Source organism: Scardinius erythrophthalmus, assembly GCF_964197995.2.
Source record: "Scardinius erythrophthalmus genome assembly, chromosome: 2".
In the NCBI taxonomy this organism is placed as follows: Eukaryota; Metazoa; Chordata; class Actinopteri; order Cypriniformes; family Leuciscidae; genus Scardinius; species Scardinius erythrophthalmus.
In genome coordinates, this window is record NC_138222.1 from 19124400 (window position 1) to 19146685 (window position 22286).

Here is a 22286-nt window from a genome sequence, read left to right on the forward strand (position 1 = left end):
ACCCCATAGGTGATATCTTTTCCCTTCAAGGTTTAGTCATAGAACATCACTGGAACAGAACAATACATCCACACAGAGACAACTTGAACTAATATAACCTCTTCTTACAATTAATTTTCACACTTTTATCATATAGTGACCAGTGGTGTTGTAAATACCTACAGAGTTACATTTGCCCAGTAAGAAAACATATAAGTGGCTACATGTTGTGTGATAGAACTTCAGGACCCTAGGCATAGTTGTCTATAAAAATCTCATACAGCAATCATGAGAACAGCAACATGAAAACAAATAAGAAGAACCTGTCAACGTCTAGAACTCTTGATTAGTTTGATTCCATAATAACCCAATGGATGCATTGCAAAGCAAGTGCATATTTATTATCTGGAGGGCAGGCTACACGAATAAACTAGGTATGCAAAGTGGTGCAATGGATCGCTGGGTCCTACCACCTTGGTGAAAACTTGCTGGGACCCGAGGGGTATATATTATGCCTCCAGCAAAGGCTTCAGCAGATACCATTGGGGAACAGGCTTTGACCCCATAGGTGATATATTTTCCCTTCAAGGTTTAGTCATAGAACATCACTGGAACAGAACAATACATCCACACAGAGCAAACTTGAACTAATATAAACTTTTTCTTACAATTAATTTTCACACTTTAATCATTGTAAATACCTACAGAGTTACATATGCCAAGTAAGAAAACATATAAGTGGATACATGTTGTGTGATAGAACTTCAAGACCCTAGGCATAGTTGTCTATAAAAATCTCATACAGCAATCATGTGAAAAGCAACATGAAAGCAAATAAGAAGAACCCGTCAAAGTCTAGAACTCTTGATTAGTTTGATTCCATAATAACCCAATGGATGAATTGCAAAAAGTAAGTGCATATTTACTATCTGGATGGCAGGCTACACGAATAAACAAGGTATGCAAAGTGGTGCAATGGATCGCTGGGTCCTATCACCTTGGTGAAAACTTGCTGGGACCCGAGGGGTATATATGCCTCCAGTAGAGACTTCAGCAGATACCATTGGGGAACAGGCTTTGACCCCATAGGTGATATCTTTTCCCTTCAAGGTTTAGTCATAGAACATCACTGGAACAGAACAATACATCCACACAGAGCAAACTTGAACTAATATAACCTCTTCTTACGATTAATTTTCACACTTTTATCATATAGTGACCAGTGGCGTTGTAAATACCTACAGAGTTACATATGCCCAGTAAGAAAACACATAAGTGGCTACATGTTGTGTGAGGTTGTGTTGGGTTATTTGATTCCATAATAACCCAATGGATGCATTGCAAAGCAAGTGCATATTTATTATCTGGAGGGCAGGCTACACGAATAAACAAGGTATGCAAAGTGGTGCAATGGATCGCTGGGTCCTACCACCTTGGTCAAAACTTGCTGGGACCCGAGGGGTATATATTATGCCTCCGGCAAAGGCTTCAGCAGATACCATTGGGGAACAGGCTTTGACCCCATAGGTGATATCTTTTACATCCACACAGAGCAAACTTGAACTAATATAAACTTTTTCTTACAATTAATTTTCACACTTTAATCATTGTAAATACCTACAGAGTTACATATGCCAAGTAAGAAAACATAAGTGGCTACATGTTGTGTGATAGAACTTCAAGACCCTAGGCATAGTTGTCTATAAAAATCTCATACAGCAATCATGTGAAAAGCAACATGAAAGCAAATAAGAAGAACCCGTCAAAGTCTAGAACTCTTGATTAGTTTGATTCCATAACAACCCAATGGATGAATTGCAAAAAGCAAGTGCATATTTACTATCTGGAGGGCAGGCTACACTAATTAACAAGGTATGCAAAGTGGTGCAATGGATCGCTGGGTCCTACCACCTCGGTGAAAACTTGCTGGGACCCGAGGGGTATATATGCCTCCAGCAAAGGCTTCAGCAGATACCATTGGGGAACAGGCCTTGACCCCATAGGTGATATCTTTTCTCTTCAAGGTTTAGTCATAGAACATCACTGGAACAGAACAATACATCCACACAGAGCAAACTTGAACTAATATAAACTTTTTCTTACAATTATAAATGAATCGCGTTTCTGTGTGTGAGTGAATGAACAGCTTTTACCAAACTCTATTGCTATACTGAGATGAGTAAATATCGGATAGATTATAAAGTTTTTACTGCAAAATACTGCCACATCAAATAAGCTTATAATGTAGATGGATAGATGTAAACAAAATCTAAAAAGGTCAATATAAGCTTTCTCTTTAACCCTCTGGGGTCTGAGGGTTTTTCTGGCCATGGAGGTGTTCTGACATGCTCTGACATTTGTGCTAATTTCTGTTACTTGTGACATTTTCATAGCTAAAGTCTGATTACACTGTATTTAGCACAAAGTCTGCTACAATAATATGTCAGCAGCATGTATGTAAAAGTTTGCAGTTTTGAGATAATTACATTTATGTGGTTCGTGAAAATACCAAAAAAAAATTGTCACTGAAATAAGGCCATGAAACCCATACTGATTATTTCCTCACAAGACTATTGAAAATTGTATCACGTAGCCTAGAATATTTGCTCCAAAACTATGTGAAAATCATCCTGACTGCTCATTCAGGGTCTGTTTACACCTGGCCACTTCATGCGTTTTCTCAGATCGGATAGCTATCCAATCGTGAAAAGACCACGTGTAAATGCCCTCCGAAACACATTCGAGACGGATTTGAATCCGATCGCTCAAACCACTTCAGGAGGTGGTCTGGGCCACATTCCAGACGAAACTGGACAAGTGTAAATGCATCTGGTTGTTGAAACCACATATGTAAATTGTACTCCTCCCAAAAATGCTAAAAAAATAAACGTTTGAGAGCGTGTTATAGGCTATATGTAATGTTATAGCCAGATATGACGACGCTTCTGGAACACGCACCACAGATGAGAAGCTGAGCATATAACGTATTCATTAAGCCAACGTGCAAACTATCGCAAATCAAAATGAAAGTAAGTCGCAGACGCTTACCACACAATCATCATCATTAAAAGTAGAGAAACGAAATTATCTTACTAGGGCTGTTGCCGCTCTCTCTTATTGCGGTCTTTGATTTTGAAATTTTAGCTGATGATCAATAAAATGCAGCTCATATTTGTTGCTTTCGGTGACGTGCCGACCATTAAATCTGCATGTAGCGCGGGAATTGAAGATCGGATTTAAATCCGTTTCGCAAAAACACATTTATGTGACCAGGTGTAAATGGAATCGTTTTGATAAATCAGATAGCTATCCGAACTGAGAAAACGCATGAAGTGGCCAGGTGTAAACAGCCCCTCAGATAAGACAATATATTGATTTAAAATTTGTAAGACGTGTTTTGTGTAAAACAAAACTTGAAATTTGTAAGACGTGTTTTGTGTAAAACGCTTTATGCGAGGAGGCGTGATCACATCATTAATATGTATGGTTTTCACACCTGAGAAAGACAAAGACCCTCCCTAACAGCCCTATTAGGAGCTATCAGGCCCTGTCATTCTGAGCAACCTTGCACAAAGAATGAGGAGATTTAAAAAAGAATGGCTTTTTGATTGTTTGGATTTATTTACAACACAACATAATCCAAAAATACACAACAAATGACAAAAAAACACATTATTAAAAACAATGATCAAAAGACAGAGACCTTTGTGCCATTCCTAAAAACATTGTACATACCTTTCATTTCCAAGGTGTTTGATTTTCACTTTACCATGTTCATATACAGAGACTCATGTGAATGTTGAAGTCAGCAGGACTCAGTGGCATCTGGTTCCTAAAAAAAAAAAAAAAAAAAAGAGTGACCATACTGATATCAAGAGAAACTATAGGCCTGCACGATTTTGGGAATAAATTTTAGATTTTTCTGGTTAAAATTGCTTTTTTGAAATTCACAGAATACACACACACACACAAATGTTTCCAACAATATATAATATAATGAACACCAGGTTTGTTGTGCCTTGTAGGCATAGGCTATGCGCAGTGCTGCATAAAATAATAATAACAATAACTTATAGCAGCCTATAAATCTTCCAAAAGATTTCAGTAACAACTACGCTAGAGAAAAATATATTGATTATCATATGTTACTTAACATGTTTCCATTCGTTATGATGATATGAAATGAGATAATAGTAAAAACATAAAGCCTAATGTTTGGTGCGTTTTGCTTTTCAAACGCGATCGTGCTCCAAAATATGATACATTCAAATGCACAGCATGCTCCAAAATATGATACATTCAAACGCACAGCATGCTCCAAAATATGATACATTCAAACGCACAGCATGCTCCAAAATATGAAACATTATGGTTACCATATTATACATATCTACGTTTGAGCAGATATCCACAAACAGGACTTCCGGTTATGTCGGGTTGCTGAACGGTCACGTTTTTCAACGCTCTCAGACAATCCTGTATTTAAATCTTTATCTAGACCCGATAACCAAAAGAATCGTTTTATTTATTTTTTTGACGGTTGCTCTGCAAAACAGTCAGCATGTCTTCGCGACCGCAAAGAAAGAGAGAGAAAAAAGATAATACAGATTCGGCCGTCGACGACCCAGGACTCACGTCTGAAGCTGATGGTGCTAACACTCATACCGAGGCTGATATTCCACCCGATAATAGCGTAATCCTTTCAGCTATAAACGGTTTGAAGAGTGAGTTTCGATCCCAATACAAGGAGGTTCTGGCAGTGATTAAAGAAGTTAAAGAGGATTTCTCTACCTTCACTGAAAGACTTACCGAAGCGGAGAGTCGAATCAGCCAAACCGAGGATGACATTAGCGGCCTTCAAGGAAGGGTTGTTAAACTCGAAAAATCCGCATCGGATCTTGCCTCTGCTCTTGACATGGCCGAGTGTAGAAGCCGACGCTCTAACATTCGGATTCTGGGACTTCCAAATGGAATCGAAGGAAATAATCCTGTTTCGTTTCTGGAAAGTTGGCTTCCTCAGCTCCTGGGTGCGGATACCTTCCCGGCGCCGGTGATCATTGAAAGGGCACACAGGCTACCCAGCAGTGGCAAACAAGCTGGAGGAAACGCGTCTTCAAGGCCAAAAACAATGATACTGAAATTACTCAACTATGCTGACAAAGACAGAATACTGAAAGCAGCCCGGGAAAGAGGTACAGTGATGTTCCAGGATCACCATATTATGTTTTTTCCTGATCTATCGTCCGAGGTGTTGAAACAACGAAAGCGATTTGAGGAGGTGAAGCTAGCGCTTCGAAAGAGGAAGATTAAGTACGGGATGATTTTCCCCGCCAAACTTCTGGTTATCTTCAGAGACCGTCGTCATTTCTTCGACTCTCCTGAAGAAGCAGGCAAATTCATCGCGACCTTGCCAGAGGATGTTCGGGAAGCGGAGCAGCCAACGCCTGAGTAACTCGTTTGTTCTTTTCGTCACTTTGCATTACGTTTAATCGTCCACTTTAGTACGGAACTTTTATTAAAATCTGTTGGACGATTAGTTTGAAAATGGCCTTTAAACGTATGGTTGGGCTTTTTTGGTTCTCATATTTCGTAAAGGTTGGCTTGGATTTGAAATACTAAGCAGAATTATTAATGTGTTGATTATTTAGCATAGCGGAGCCTATTTTCTTTTGGTTAAATGGTCATAATACTTGGTCTTTGAGAGCGTGCGTTTAATATTTTTGTTCTGGACACAATTGCAATTTTTTATTTTTTTATTTTTATTTATTTGTTTCTCTTAATTCAGCAACTTCATAGCGTTCCTATTAGAGGACCGTTAGAGTACGTAACTACAGTTCTAGTCAAAGAAAAAGGGATGTTCGCCGTGCATCTGTGTGTTCTTTCTTGTGCACGTGCTGGGGATCTGGTGTGTGTTCTTTTTTTTTTTTTTTTTTTTTTTTTTTTATATACTTGCATTTCAGCTTTCTGGTACAGCTTTATACTATACAAAAAGGTTACAGGGTCATTTACTGGAACAGGTCATTAATGTTTGGACTACCAAGAATATTTAGAATATTCAATTTTGTTGCAAATGTCAAGGAATTCTAGTCTTACATTGACATCTTGGAATGTGCGAGGGCTTTGTAACCTAACTAAATTGAAACAAGTGATGAATAGAGTTAACTACCTCCATCCTAAAATTTTATTCCTGCAAGAAACACATTTATTGTCCGGCGAAATCATTAAACTGCATAGAAGATGGCCAGGGCAGGTTATAGCAGCATCATATAGCTCGCACTCAAGTCATCTTCATTTATATAGCTCAAGAGGGGTAGCTGTGCTGATACATAAATCAGTTCCATTTCACATATTAAAAACTATTCGTGATCCATTGGGTAGATATGTTATAATCAATGGTAGGATGCTCAACGAATATTGCAATCTTGTAAATGTTTATGGGCCTAATACAGACGAACCAAATTTCTTTAATAATCTTTTCTTAATTCTGTCCTCCCTTCAAGGTATCTTAATAGTCGCTGGAGACTTTAACCCTCTGGGGTCTAAGGTGTTTTTGGGGTCCTTGAGATGTTCTGACATGCCCTGACATTTTTGCTTTTTTCAGTTGCTTATAAACATATTAATGGCAAAAAAAAAATACACACTATTTAGCACAAACAGGGCTACCATGAAATGTGAGCAACAAGAATGTACATGTCTGCATTTTTGAGAGAATAATGTTTATGCATGGTTATTGAAAAAACTAAAAACTAAAGTTTCTGAAATAAGGCCATAAAACACATTCTAAATATGTGCCAATAAGACTTTTGTCTAAAAGATGTCATCGCCTAGTGTTTTTTCTTCAAAATGAAGTGAAAATCACCCTGCCTTATCATTCACATAACACAATACATTGATTTGAATTTTGCAAAGCACTTTCTGTTTGGAAAGGCCATATGCGGAGTGGGCGTCAACGGTCATGTATATGTAGTGGTTCACACCTGAGGAGACAATGGGGCCCGCATACTTAATTAGCCATTCATTCAGGTGAGTCACTGAGCCACAAGAATGCAAGAGCAACAGTTGGAAGCATCTCAATTCTTTTTTATTTTTCCTCATATTGTGCTTGCAATTTGGCCTATAATATCCAAGGAAAACATGTCTAGTAATTGTGCAGTTAATTCTCATACTGTATTTTCAGTTTTGGAATATTTATGTGCTCCCCAAATTTGTCAATAATAAAACACAATAAAAGTTATTTAAAGAAAAGGCTTATATTTACCTTTTAATAGTTTGTTTACATCTACCTTGTAAATATATTTTTTTATTAAAAAGGTTACAATTACAACAACAATTCAAGTGTAATCTTTCTTTGTAAAAACTAAAGTATACATTTTATCATACATATTTCAAAGTTAAGGATTTGATTGATTATTTGATAACTTTATTTTTGACAAAACATATTATATTTAACATAAGCAAATATTGGCAAACAAAAGCTTATTTGAGGTGGCAGATATTTTACATTAAAAATGTATAATCTATCCAAAACTAATCAACGAAATGTTGTCTTTCATATGTCTGTAACATAGGTCTTTCATTTTTATTATAAGAAATATAAATGTTAATTTGCAGTTTAAATCCAGGAAATTTGTTAATGAAAAAATTATTAAAAGTAAAATACAATTGATACAAAACGAAATTCGTTTTAAAGAAAGGATTTGTACTTTCTGTTTTGAGGTCTCTGTGAAAGTTTGAAAGTCTTTTAGTGATTTTTTTAGAGCGCTCGCGTCCATAATGGAGAACTGTCACGTAATATTGTTTTTTCCTCATAAATGCGAACACGAAAAATAAAAGACAAAAGACTTTTAAGTAAAACTTACTTCGCTCTTCAATATGCTGCCGTTCGTCGTCTGAGTTACAATCTTCCTCTGAGGAAAAGGTGCATTCTTCCTCGCCGTCCAGAATCATCTGAAGGGAGTCTTTATTACCGGAGAAGCGTGTCATACTCAAAACGCGATGAACTATCAGTAAGTCTGATGAAGAAACTTTTTATGGCATTGATCAGGGGGCGGGTGCGCTGCATACTAGATCATCTAACGATTTACATGTGAATCGCGCCGGGGGCGGGGCGGCCGCAGCTGATTATAGAGATAATGAGGCAGAAGGAAAAACGGTACCTCTCCTTGCTTTCAAACGGATTACATGAGTTGAAAACATTTGTTTTTTATATAAATTACTTCATTTAAAAGAGGAGATTTCAAGCTTCATAAAGACATATCTCACGTGCCTGTGTGAGAAGTATTCGCTGAGTTATGATTCATTTTCGGACGCGTTTCAGAATGGACGACACGGACAGAGAGAAGGCAGAACTCGCTTCGTGTTTATTTTTCTTTATTTGGCGAAAAGCACAACACTTTGTTTTTATTGTGAGTGTACACAAAAACAATACACACTTAACAGGATAGATTGATGTATAACACAAGCATATAAGATAAAAATTAATATTTTTATTTTATTATTTTTTTGCAAAAAACGAGCCTATCGCGCCGGCGCGATAGCCGACCTCAGGGGGTTAATTGTACCTTAGATCCTAAATTTGACCGTTCCACAGGTATTGACACTTCTCATTTGCAAAGTAGCATCATAATTAATCAATACATTAAAGACCTTAATTTAAGTGATGTCTGGAGGCTTCAAAACCCAACAAAGAAAGAATTTTCTTGCTACTCCTCATCTTTTCATACTTACTCCAGAATAGACTATTTTCTTATTTCAAAGGATTTGATTGATTATATATCTAACTGTAAATATAGTAGTATTGTTTTATCAGATCATGCAGCATTATCACTGAAATATACTCTCAGAACTGTAATCAAAAGCCCATCTAGATGGCGTCTAAATATAAAGTGGCTACATATCTCTGAATTTCTGGATTTTGTTGGAAATCAAATTGACATATTTTTTGAGTTTAATACAAACCAGACATCTGCTTCAATAAGATGGGAGGCATTTAAGGCCTATATTAGGGGGCAAATTATCAGCTTTACTAGTTCTAAGACAAACAGGTCTGTCCTTAAGATGATCGAATTGGAACAGAGTATCAAGGACTTAGAAGAAGACATTTTCAAACAAGATACTCCTGAAATGAGACATAAACTTTTGCTACTTAAAGCAGAATTTAATGACATCTCTACTAATAAAGCTGCGGCTAATATAACTAGGCTGAATTTATGTTATATATATGTATGACCAAGGAGAAAAGGCTGGAAGGTTATTGGCATGGCGAATTAAGGCTCAACAAAATGAAGGGAGGATTAACAAGATAGTAACTATAGATGGACAGAACACCACGATTCCTACTGAAATTAATAATGCTTTTAGAAATTATTATGAAGATCTTTATAAATCGACTCCTCCGGAGAATACCCACCATTATAAAAAATTTATGAATGAGATTCAGATACAGTCTCTGTCTGAGGAAGACTCCAAAATATTGGATCAACCAATTGAAGTAGCAGATCTGAAAGCAGCCATTAATTGTATGAATGGTGGGAAAGCACCAGGTCCTGATGGTCTACCTATAGACATCTATAAGATCTTTCGCGATAAATTGATGACCCCAATGATGGATATGATAAATGAATCATTCAATATTGGTGAACTTCCCCTCTCCTTGCGTTCAGCCCTCATAACTTTAATTCCTAAGCCAGGGAAAGATCCCACGAAATGTGGCTCTTACAGGCCCATTAGTCTTTTAAATTCAGACACAAAGATAATTGCTAAAGTTTTAGCCAGTAGACTTGATAAGTATTTACCTTTACTGATTGATTCTGATCAAAATGGTTTTATAAGAGGTAGACAAGCTTTTCATAATATACGTCGTGTGTTAAATGTCATACACTCATCAAAAGGAGTCTCGGATACAGCTTTACTTTCTTTAGATGCCGAGAAGGCTTTTGATAGGGTGGAGTGGGACTATCTTTTTGATACACTCTCTCATTTCGGTATCGGTCCGTATTTTATAAAATGGATAAAAATTTTATATTCAAAACCCACAGCAGAGATATTGACTAATAATATAATCTCTAAATCTTTTCCACTCTCTCGAGGCACACGTCAGGGATGCCCCCTTTCGCCGCTTCTTTTTACATTGGCTATTGAGCCTTTGGCTATTGCAGTGCGAAGAAGTGGAGATATAGCAGGGATTACAATTGGCGGTCTTGAAAATAAAATAGCTTTATATGCTGATGACATTATATTATTTCTATCCAATTTAAGTACTTCTGTGCCTTCTTTATTGTGCCTAATTAAATCATTTGGATCTTTTTCAGGATATAAAGTGAATGAGTCAAAATCTATGATCCTATTTCTAAAAGAAACGGAACGTCTCACACCTCCCTTCCAGACCCCCTTTAAAAACGCTCATGAAGATTTTAAATATCTTGGTATTAATATCACCGCAGACAAAAAATTTGGCTACCAGTAATTATAATAATATAACAAAATTTATCACTGAATCAATTAATAAATGGTCATCCCTACCAATTTCTCAGATTGGACGTATTAATATATTAAAAATGAATGTTCTCCCAAAATGTTTATATTTATTTCAATCAATTCCTCTGCCTCCACCACATAATTTTTTCTCTAATATGAAGAAGCTTTTCACCAATTTTATTTGGGCAAATCGACGTCCCAGACTGAGGCTCTCTCTTTTGTATTTACCATATAAGAGGGGAGGGTTGCAGTTGCCTAATCTTAAGTGGTACTACTGGGCAGCTCAGCTAAGAGCAGCAATGTTTTGGTTTACAAATGATAATTCTATCCCTTGGGTACAGATTGAGGCGAGCACAACTCAAAAATTGCCGTTGAATCTGTATCTGTATTCAGCACCCCTGCCCAAACTGAAAAAAGCCACTTCCAACCCCTTTGTTAAAAATACTATTGTGGTATGGTATGACGTTTTGAAACATATTGGACAGATTCCACAATTTTCACAATTTACCCCTATTTGGGGAAACACTATGTTTACACCAGGGACACATGATGGTGGCTTTAAAATCTGGGCATCAAAAGGTTTGAACAAGGTGGCAGATTTATTTAGCAATGAAACTATGCTCAATTTTCAGGAATTAAGACAAAAGTTTGATTTGCCTAAAACCCATTTTTTTAAATATCTTCAAATTAGGAATTTTATCAATAAAACACAGCATTCTCTTCTCTTACCAGAGCTGTCCCCTTTGGAAAAAATTACTCTAAATCACCTTAATGGTGCTAGGCAAGTTTCCTTGTTTTATAAACTGATCTGCACTAACTGTAAAGAAAATACGGAGAAAAAACGTTTGGCTTGGTGTCAAGATATAAGTGAGAATATAACTGAAGATGAATGGCAGAGTATCTGCTTAAAGGCCCAAACCCAGACAATTAATACCAGATTTAAACTTCTGCAGTACAAGTGGATAATGAGAGTATACATAACTCCAGAATTGCTCCATAAATTTAATCCCAACATTCCCAATCAATGTATAAAATGCAACCTAGATGTTGGAACTTTATATCATTGCTTATGGAAGTGCCCTCAAGTTCAACTTTTTTGGGAAAAGGTTTTGGACTTTTTGTCTCTGGTGGTGAAACAGAATATCCCCAAATGTCCTAAACTTTGTATATTTAATATTTTCCCTGTAACTTGCTCTTTAACTAACTCTAGTAAGAAAATGTTGACTTTCTGTTTATTACAAGCAAAACTTGTAGTGGCTCGTCATTGGAAAAACACAGAAATCCCTAATATTAAACAATGGTTACAGGAATTGTCTGCTTGTTTGGCTCTGGAGAAACTCACATATATTGTTAAGGGAAAACCTGGAAAATTTTTCAAAGTGTGGAACCCCTTTATAGAATTTTTGAAGGAAGCTGAACCAAATAGTTTATTCTCTGTGTAACCAGATATAACATTCACCATGTTATGATTAATGTACCATTGTCTTGACGCTTGTATAGTATAGATGTTGTCGTTTATTTTATTTATTATTTATTTTCTATTATTTTATTATAATTTTTACTGTAATTATGTATTTTTATTTATATATTTTCCTGTGTTGTTTTAATGTAAATGTTTCAAAAATCAATAAATACAATGTTGAAAAAAAAAAAAAAAGATATCCACAAACACAGTAACAGTAAACACGGGTCTAAATATTATAATATTCACCATATATCTAGCAACAGTTCAACTGAAATGTGAAGTTTATGCAACAATAATTTACGTTTATGCAACGTGGGCGTGGTCAAATTAAAAATAATGAGCAAGCGTTTGAGATACTGGACATCTTGTTGGTTTTATACAAATTACTTAAACAGAGAATATTTGTTTTCAGTTTGAATCCGATCATTTAAAAGTACACACTTAAATGTTTATAAAGGTATATGGCTCAGAAATGTGTGACAAGTATTCGCTGAGTTTTGTTTCAGTTTATAGACCTGCTCAAGAAAAAAAAGTTCACGCGAGGGGAGGCAGAAAGCACACCCTGTTTATTTTCTTTATTTTACAAAAGCACAATGTTTTGATTTGATTGTAAGTGGACACATACAAAAGTAGAAATATCACAGATTCTTTTTTCATATTTCTTTTTTCTGTATGACCATAAATGACGGAGTAATTGAAGTTTATTGTGCTACAATGTGAAGAAAATCCAGCAAAACGCTCCGGCGCGTTTGCCGACCCCAGAGGGGTCGTTGTGGAATCCAGAAGAATGCTCTTGGAATCTCACAATATTTTCACATGTTGGGCACTCTTTTACAGCAACAGAAACACCTATGAATTGAAAGTAAACATTAAAGCTGATATAAATAATAACTGTACTCATTGAGGTGTTACTACATTGGTGGTGGTTTGAGGAGAGATCCTTGATACCATTGTAAAGCACTTTGAGCGTACAGTAGTACGTTAAAGCTTTATATGTTATAGTACAGTTGTAATGAAGCACTACATACAACCTGTAAAGGCTGATTTATACTTCTGCGTCGGACCTATGCCAAAGCCTCTACGCTGTAGGCAACACGTTGGTTTTCATTTATACTTCTGCGTCGTTGTCCGCGCAGAGGGAGCATGTGAAACCCGAGTGAGCAGTCCTAGCAGACCAATCACAGCGCTTGCGTCTGCGTAGAGTTGACGCGTTGTTACATTTTTGGAGAGGTGCACGTCAGGGTACGCCGAAGGGTACGCGTGCTACACACAGCCTACGACGTAGCTACGGCGTGAGTTCGACGCAGAAGTATAAATTGGGCTTAAATGCTTCATGATTCATGTACTGAAAACGCTGTCATTAAAGCCAGATATTAACGAGATACCATGATGGATACATCCATCAGAATGTATAAACTTGACTTACCTTTTCGGACATACTTTATCCCATACACCACAGCTTGGCTGGTTACAAATTTGGTTGGATTGCTTGCCGGAGGGGTAGGCCCGGGACAGTAGGGGCAGGTGTTTTCTGAGGGAGCAAAACATGGTGGTGGTTCTTCCTCCTGAGTCCTCAGCATCAAAGGTAATTCCTGGAGGCATGGGATGAATTTATGTTTTGAGAGGTATTCTGTCATAACACAGATTTTTTATGTGTTCATATTGTGTGGCTCGCACATGATGCCGCTTTCAACCATGTGAGTCTCCAAATCGTCAATGTCCTCTGCTTAAATATCACAGGTGGACACTAGGGTGCCAGAGGACTCCTGGAAAATCCACCACATCCCCATCATTTGATGTACACAGCGGTGTGATCTTCCAGTTCCTTGACACTGACAGTTCCACTGTCCTACCACTGCATCAAATGTCACTCTAGTTCTCCCAAACTGACACCAGTTGTCTGTTGTATTTGTGAATACTGAAAAAAAAATACCACTGATTAGAGTATCCTTTGTCTCCAAAAAATACTGGAAAGACACTTTCAACTCCATGGTTGTTTGCAGTGTTGTTGAATTGTTCACATTTGACAGCCCACTCTGAGGACATTAACCCTTTGCTCACCATGGGTGCGCTTAGGACAGCTTTGCAGTGTGGACATGGAAAAAGTTTTGGAGTCTTTAAGTCCAGCTTGGAGTCCAATTTCTCCTCGGAGTCACTGGTCACATCATCAGCTTTTTGTTTTAATGAGCTTATCTTCTCTGCAAAAAGATAAACACTGGTTAAAAAGTTAAAACAACATCCTTAACTGCAAGACTGTTTAGCCTGTTTTTTCACACAAGGCAAGATAAACAGGAAAATATTTCATAAATTGCACTTAAACACACACATAGACAAACAATAGAGAAAGAGACAAGAATGCAGAGGAGACAGAGGAGAGAACAAAAACACGTAAAAAAAAGATAAAATATGGAGCAAGAAACATAAACAGTGATTGTGATATTGCCATCAAACAAACAATAAACACTGCACAGAACACATAGTATGCCATGATCCTATAATATCACATATAAACACAAATCACCACAACAGAACAATATGAGCCTTTAAAAAAATCATATTTTACAATCAAATCATGTATTTATTTATTTATTCATTAATTTACTGTTACACTTTAAAACCCAACACGTTAAGATAACTCATTTCATTTGAGGAAACCGATTGCCTCAATTCAATTAAGTTTATAAAAACAATAGTTATGAGTACTCTGAACTTATTTTAATCGAGACCACTAAAACAATAATACAAAGTCAAATTCAATAAGTTAAGCTAACTTATTACATTTGAGGACACCGATTGCCTTAATTCACTGTAAAACCCAACAAGTTAAGCTAACTCATTTCATTTGAGGAAACCGATTGCCTCAATTCAATTAAGTTTATAAAAACAATAGTTATGAGTACTCTGAACTTATTTCAGTTCAGTTTACTAAAAGTAGATATACATTGCAGGCAAGAAATTAAGTGATTAATTAAGTGATTATTGAGCATTAGTGATTAACACCTGCTGTTAACGAGCAGAATCACTGAAGGAAAGAGAAACAAAAGAACTACAACTGACTTCCAACCACAGCCTTAGATGAAATCAACCCAGGATAAAAGACGCTTAAATCTCTAAAGATCTCAGCAGAGGAGGATTAACCACTACACAAACAGCATTACCAGCTTCACTTATTACTAAACAGTTTGACTTTTGTCATGCGTCTACAGAAGTTGTTATTGAGAATGAACAGAGGGTTAGATGCTAATGATTTATTGAGTTTCATTTAAAGACACCATGATAGTGATCAGTTTTTACTTTAGTTGGGCTCTTGACCCTTGACTTTATAACACCAGTTTTTCCTCTGGCTACTGTAACTGAGTGTTTATAAAACACATTTGTTATGGCACATAAATGTATATATTGTATAAAAATGTACAAAAAATTATATATTGTATATAAATGTACAATAAATGTATTGTATATGAAATACTATTATTTGAATTATTTTTACAGAATTGAATACAGTTATTTAATAGTGTGTGTATGCAGTGTTGGACACTGAGTTCTATCTATTGTTTAAGTGTACTTCACTGTTGGAGTGTCACTGTTATACTTGCATCATATTGTGCATATTTTCAATATTTAAATGACTTCAGGAAAGATGTCAATAAAACAACAATAAATCTAATAATTGCACTTAGTGTTAGGTACGTGCCACCTAATATGGCCTAATAGTCCTAGGAAAGCCACTATCTGTCATTTTACATTGCAGTCATTTAAATGTAAGTACAGTATTTATTATAGCTGTGTGTCATAATACAGTAGTGAAATATGGTACGCCGCTTTCATCTGATTGGTCAAAACGCTCCGCCTTCAGTAAACTACGAGTTTTTCTTTCTGTCAGGCAGAATAAGAGTCAGTACGAGTGCGGCACTGACAAATGCACTTTAATAAAATTATGTCTGAAACCACTCACTGTTAACACAATATTTGAAGCAGAAATATGTTGCTGGTTCACGTAATTCGTGCTGCTGCGACTTGCAAGCGACCCCATTAATATGAGCCATGACAGATTATTTTAGCATGATGTATTTCCCATTGATAAATACAGTGCAAATAGTTCCTAGATAAAAGGGAAGTGGAAATAAAAATCAATAATTGGCTGAACGGTACCATGATAACATGTTCGTAACATTTACCACTCTAGTCTTTTATTTACATCAAAAGGCAGGTGTGTGTGTGACGTATAAATCATTTTGAAAATTGAACAGAAATAAAGATTATATTTATGAATGCATGTATGTGTAGCCTACTCAGTTCACATGAAAAGAAAGAGACATAAAAGAGAGAAGCTAGAAGTGAACGTACATTAATACTGACAAAATTAGCAGAGTTTGGGATTAATTAAAATCATGTTGGTTGAAGAGCACGGCATACCTTTAAAATGTTATTAGTTTTATTATAAAACTATTACAATTTTATTGCATACTGAATTGGTCGATGTTTCTCTGAGTTTTCTTTATTATGTTGGCTTGAGAAAGAAATATATTAAACATTATTATTGTGAGAAATTGACTCCGCCTAGAACTTTAATGCTGCACCAAACTCAGCTCAGACCTTAAGACTGATCTGACTCGCTTATATCTTTTCTAACTAGTAACTGTTCAGACTGACTTTTCCAAAAAAAAATCCATCGACTTGCATTATCTGAAACAATGAAGGCCGTAATACTTAATGCTGTCCACTAGAGGGGGCGACAGGATAATAAGTCTTTTCTACTCTCTTTACCTGTTTGAATCAGTTTAAATGACAAAGAAATGCATGAATTTCATTCATAAATATGCCATATCTGTGTATGAGAACAAGATTTACACTTCAAGCTTTACAACTAATTAAAACTTTAACCCTACTTCAAAGTTTGCCACTCTGTCGTTTCTTTTAAGATATTGTTATTCCACTGGTTTTTGCATTTGAATTTTTGTCCATCTGGAACTTTTATTTGTCATGAGCTCTATATTTAAGATGTACTAGAGAAAAATATGATTCAACAACACAAACTCTGTTTTTACTTGGCAAATTTGTTTTCCTTTCAAGTAGTTCCTTTCCTTGCCATACTGCCCAGAATAAACAATATTTTCTCCACATGAGATGCTTACAAACCCTGCATGTAGTTTTTGTGAAGACGAGCGCATATCTTACAAAGGTTCCAGTTCTGTTTGGGCTATTGTAGTTTGTAATGCTTGTTATGTTCCTAAATTTGGATAGAATCTATCTATCTATCTATCTATCTATCTATCTATCTATCTATCTATCTATCTATCTATCTATCTATCTATCTATCTATCTGTCTGTCTGTCTGTCTGTCTGTCTGTCTGTCTGTCTGTCTGACTATAACACACCACCTATTTTAAACTGTTATTTAAAAAAGGTGGTCTGCTATATTTCACAAAGGAAGTTCATTTGTGCGGTCGTTGGCGTTATACGAGAATGACATTCTGAATATGAGCCTACTGTAAAATTAACTGGCTTAAAAATGCGGATTGATCATTGCAGAGTTATTCCTTATTGCAATGCAATACAAGAAGTGCATAGCCTATATGTTATTCTTCAATGCACAACGTTAGATCGTTTGTGCAATGCAATGCTATGCAACAACACACGTTATCTCTTTAATGAACATGGGAATGAGTTAGTTCTGGTGTGCAATGCAATGCAATGCAATGCAATGCAAGAAGTGCATATCCTATGTTATTTTTCAATGGACAACGTTAGATCGTTTTTGCTATGCAACAACACACGTTATCTCTTTAATGAACATGGGAATGAGTTAGTTCTGGTGTGCAATGCAATGCAATGTGAAAAGTGTATAAACTAGTTGTGTTTCTTCAATGATGCACAACGTTAGATCGCTTGTGCAATGCAATGAAACAACCACATATGTTATCTCTTTAATGAACATGGGAATGAGTTAGTTCTGGTGTGCAATGCAATGCAAGAAGTGCATAAACTATATGTTATTCTTCAGTGCACAACGTTAGATCGTCTGTGCAATGCAATGCAACGTGTTATCTCTTTAATGAACATGGGAAGGAGTTAGTTCTGGTGTGCAATGTAGTGCAATGCAAAAAGTGCATAACCTATGTTATTTTTCAGTGCACAACGTTAGATCGTTTGTGCAATGCAATGCAACAAAACATGTTATATCTTTAATGAACAAGGGATTGAGTTAGTTATGGTGTGCAATGCAATGCAAGAAGTGCATAACCTCAGTGCACAACGTTAGATCGTTTTTGCAATGCAATGCAACATGTTATTTCTTTAATGAACATGGGAAAGGAGTTAGTTCTGGTGTGCAATTCAATGCAATGCAAAAAGTGCATAACCTATGTTATTTTTCAGTGCACAACGTATATGCTATTCTTCAGTGCACAACGTTAGATACAATGCAAACGGTGCAATTGTAAGAAGTGAATAACCTCAGTTCCACAACGTTAGATCGTTTTTGCAATGCAATGCAACATTGTTATCTCTTTAAATTATGTTTTATAAACAAAGTTCGGGAGGAGCACGTTCAAATAATCAATCCAATCTACTCGTCATCAAACAATTATGTCTACCCTAATCAGCAGCAGATGGGAGTTTTACTGACTCAAACATGTTCTGAGGGCAGAAAGGATAATGATTGGTTTACAGCTTCAACCAATGAACCTGAAGCAAGGGCGGGGTTTAGACGTTTGAATTTGAGATGTGCTGCGGAGGGATTCTTGAGGAATAGTCGGAATAAAAGACAGATGTTCGTGGGAGAACGCATTTATTGCAAGGTAAGTGAATTTACTACTATATTTTGTTACAATTCAACATCCTCTAACGTTTACTAAGATAATAAGCGAACATTTAAAAATGCACATGTTGTGTGGGTGCTTTCATTAATCACAAGGAACCAAAAAGGTCCTAATAAATACTCCTTTTATTGATACAAAGGCTTTAAAATCTAGTTTAAATATCCACCCTCATTTAGGAAGGCATGACACAGACAGCAATCTTTAAAGAAAAAAAAACAAACAACTCAAAATAAACCAATTCTGAATAACCAACCAAATTGTTCAACAAAAATTTAGGACAAATTAAATCAAAACCGAGGCAATCTGTTACAAACAAACAAAAATAAATCAATTCACATACATCACTTAAATTCAAATAATAATCATAATACAAAAAGAATTTAAACCTTTCAGTAAACAAACACATCATACCTTTAAAACACCCATTTTACACCCAGGCTGCTCTGGTTACCGGGGTTCTCGGGAGCGCTTGCGATCTATAAATACATATTTTTAAAAACACCTGCACACCATTCCCTTTATTACTTGAGAACCCCCCGCACAATGACTATATATACACACACATTACTCACCCAATTCATTCCCAGCGCCGTATTTATGTGGCGTCTTCACCGCATGAGTTTGGTGCATCACTTAAATCAGTCCGTGCTAAACCCCCTTAAATACATGCACAGTTCCTCCCCCCACCCCGTTTAACCAGAGCTCAATGTCACATCCACCCCCCACTTGTCAAATCATCGTCCCGATGATTCACCATATACATTTCCTGACAAAATCTTTAAAAAAAACACCATTAACCACCTCTTACTCTTTTTAATTCATGCATCACTTGCAGCAAGAGATCTAAGACTGTCTCCATTGCTTCAACTTCGCTAGAAGGGGGTCTTAAGCCATCATTTAACCCTGAGGGGATTGCTGCAGCTTCCATACCCTGCACCGATCGTGGCTCTCTAAAGGGATTACTGTGCTGCCCCGCTGTGGCCCTCTGGGAGCGTCGAACAGTAGAGTCTGTCCCAGTGGTTATTGATTTCTCGTCATCTCTGGAAGATACTTCTTCTACACTCCTTTCAACCCCTGAAGACAGATTCTCTGGTACCACCAGACGGAGCTCCTCCCAATCCTCTTCAGACTCAGACTCAGACGGTACCATGCTTGTACTTGAGTCTGCCCCTTGATGCTCCCTTGACCATACAGGCTCCTTCTGCAGAGGTCCACAGCGGCGTAGCTCCAAACGATGCACATTCTTTGGTGGACGAGATTGATTCACTGGAACTACCTTATACACTGCCTTGTCCGGGTCCAATCTTTCCAACACACAGTGAGGCAAATCCTCCCAAACATCCTGGATTTTATTTCTTCCTCTCACTCTGCGATTACGCAGGTAGACCAAATCCCCTGGATTCAAGCTGGCATCTTGGATTACCCCTTGTTGTCTTTGTCTCTGCTTGGCCATACTCTGCAACCGTCTCTGTGTCAGCCTATAAGCCTGTTGCAGTTTGTGCTGATGCTCGATCACCCAGGTCTCCACCATACCTCCTCCTCTCTTTTCCCTTGTACCACCCCTCAACAAATGGTCAATTGGGAGATCGGGGCTCCTGCCAAACATTAAAAAGAAAGGGGAAAATCCAGTCGTAGCATTTTCAGTAGTATTATATGCAAACAATACTTCATGCAAGTACTCATCCCATCTTTTTTTCTTTTCGGAAGGAAGGGCCCTGAGGAGATCATGTAAAGTTCTATTGAAACGTTCACACTGCCCGTTACCTTGGGGGTGAAATGCTGTTGTTCGGCTCTTCTGTATGCCATACATTCTACACAACTGTTGCACAACTTCAGCCTCAAAGCATCGTCCTTGGTCGGAATGAATCCGGGCTGGAACTCCGTATCGATGAATCCACTCCTTGACCAACACCTTTGCCACTGTTATGGCCCTCTGATCAGCTGTAGGTACGGCTACTGTGAATTTAGAAAATACATCCGTTATGACCAGCACATTTTCTCTTCCCCTCTGGGAACGTTCCAGCAACGTAAAATCCAATGCCACCACCTCCAAAGGTTTAGATGCTTGAATGCTATTCATCACCGTTTTTACTTTAGGCTGAACATCCTTAGACACAATACATCGAAGACAAGGTTTGCAGAACTCCTGAACATCCTGGTACATTCCGGGCCAATAAAAGCGTTGACGTACTAGCTTAAACGTCCGGTCAATCCCCTGATGACCTTGATGGTCATGCAGCTGACCAAGAACTTCCTGCTTTAAGACTTGGGGTAAGAGAAGCTGTTTTACCCAGCCCCCTCCAGCATCTGCAATGACTCTATAAAAGATGCCTTCATGATCTTCCACTTTATCCCACAGTCTTAACAGCTCCAGTGCATCTTTTGACTCCTCTTTTCTCTCTTTCTTACCTGGCCCTTCCCCCTTACTCCAATAAAACTTCAACCGGGAAATAACAGGATCCTGTTCTTGCCAGCTCTGCAGATCCTGTGCCTGAAATTCAGGGAAAACAGAAACAACATCCACTGTAGTTACAGATTGTGGCAAAATACTCCCCTTGTCTCCCTCCTCCAGTCCACCACCACCCCTGAATGTGGGGGTAACTCTCTCTGACACGGCCAGCTGTCGTGCTCCTGCTGACTTTTGACGGGACAAGGCATCGGCATTTCCATTCTTCTTCCCAGGACGGTACAAAATCTCAAAATCGAACATGGCCAATTGTGAAGCCCATCGCTGCTCCACAGCCCCCAATTTGGCAGTCTTCAAATGACTCAGAGGGTTATTATCTGTAAACACTGTAAACTTATTCCCAATTAAATAGTCCCGAAATTTCTCGGTTACTGCCCACTTCAGGGCGAGAAACTCCAGCTTCATTGTACTATAATTGTCCATATTACGTTCAGACTCCCTCAAACCTCTACTCGCATAGGCCACTGGCCTCCGCTTACCTCCCACGTCCTGGGAGAGCACCGCTCCGAGTCCTGTATGGCTGGCATCTATTTCGAGAAGAAAAGGCTTAGTGAAGTCAGCATAAGCTAACACAGGAGCAGATGTTAATTTCCTTTTCAGTGTTTGGAAAGCTTCTTCACATTTGTCATACCACCTCTGTCTGAATTTTTCACCAGTCAAATATACTCTTTTCTTTTGCTTCTTACCCTGTGGCATTTCCCCAACAGCAGCCAGCTGATGTAATGGTGCTGCAATCCTAGCGAATCCTTGCACAAACCGCCTATAATAGCTTGCAAATCCCAAAAAAGATCTAAGCTCTTTTGCTGTCTGAGGTTTCACCCATTCTGCTACTGCTTGAATCTTCTCAGGGTCTGTCGCCACCCCCTCACCAGCAATGACATGACCCAGGTAACGTACCTCCTGTTGGAAAAAACAGCATTTACTGAGCTTAACTTTGAGACCATGATGCTGAAATCGTTGCAAGACTTTCTCCAATCTCTCCAGGTGTTGCTCTACTGTTGATGAAAACACAATCACATCGTCCAAATACAAGAGTACTGACTGAAAACTTTCATCACTGAATATACGTTCCATCAGA